Source organism: Asparagus officinalis, chromosome 7, assembly GCF_001876935.1.
Source record: "Asparagus officinalis chromosome 7, Aspof.V1, whole genome shotgun sequence".
Classification (NCBI taxonomy): Eukaryota; Viridiplantae; Streptophyta; class Magnoliopsida; order Asparagales; family Asparagaceae; genus Asparagus; species Asparagus officinalis.
In genome coordinates this window covers 28,932,965-28,934,279 of record NC_033800.1, presented here as the reverse complement: position 1 = coordinate 28,934,279, position 1,315 = coordinate 28,932,965, and positions in this window count along the sequence as shown.

Below are 1,315 nucleotides of genomic sequence, written 5' to 3'. Positions count from 1 at the left end.
ACATAATGAGTATGCTCCAAGTTTCTGAAGCAATCCTCTGTCGGTGCTTCCCTATCACCCTCACAGGAAGCGCTAAACTTTGGTAGAACGCTTTGAGTAGAAGATCCATCAATAATTTTCGACAGCTAAGTCGAAAGTTCATCCACCACTTCCTCGCTGACACTAAGTAGAAGCTCCCCCCTCATGTGCTGATCCAAATGAGGCAGGGATCAGAAGAGAGCCTCTGGGCCTACTTCAAGATATTCCAAGCCAAGAGGTTGGAAGTCAATGACCCGGGAAGCGCAGTCGCCATGGCGGCACTCGTCGTCGGCTTGCAGAGCAATGAATTGGCCGACTCTCTCGCTAAGAAACCAGTCGCTAATTATGAACAATTGATAGCCAAAGCCCATGGATACAAGGACATGGATGACGCACGGGCTTACAAAGCCTCAGTAAGTAACGTGGGGGCTCCCGTTGTCACGACTTCAGTAACGCCAGCAACCATGGTCGTTCCATCAAACCCTCCAACAGCGCCAGCAGTAATTCTGTCACCTGAACTGACCAAAAGTCCTCCAAGGCTAGGATGACACAAGAATCCTCCAAGGGCCAACTCTCATCCTAATCACTCAGACAGGAGGAATCAACAGAGAAATCGGACAACAAAGGAATCTCTAACCATCTTAGACACCTCGTTTACCAATGCCTTGTCTATGGTCTAGAGGGAAGGATATCTCAAAGATCCTACACCCAAGATGTCATCAAATCCTAGAAATAGTGACACTAAGCAATTTTGTCATTACCAACGGGATCACGGACACCTTACCAATGATTGTCGGATCCTCAAGAGGGATATAGAGGATTTGATTGAGAGAGTATATTTAAGAAATCTCACTTTCTGGAGAGATCGTAGGGATATTGTCCCAAATAGAAATGATAGGAGATCCCGCTCGCGGTCACCTCGACCTTGACCTCAAATAGACGAACGACCCTAAGAGACTACTCACAAAGGAGTCATCAATGTAATAAGTAGTGGTCCTACAGTTGGGGGGTCATCCAACAATGAGCGGAAGAGATATGCTAGAAGAATGCTACAAGTCGACCATGATCCTAAGAAGACGAGAACAGAAGAGCTCATATCTTTTACTGACGATGACCTACAGGGTGTTGAGACGCCCCATGATGATCCTCTTGTTATTACCGTAGTCATTAATGGGTATCAGGTGAAACGAATTATGGTCGATGCCGGAAGTTCAGTGGATGTCTTATATACTGTAGGGTGAATATTTGATTTCCCGAAAGAGGGAGTTTCGTTTGTATTTATAAGAAGGCTTATTAC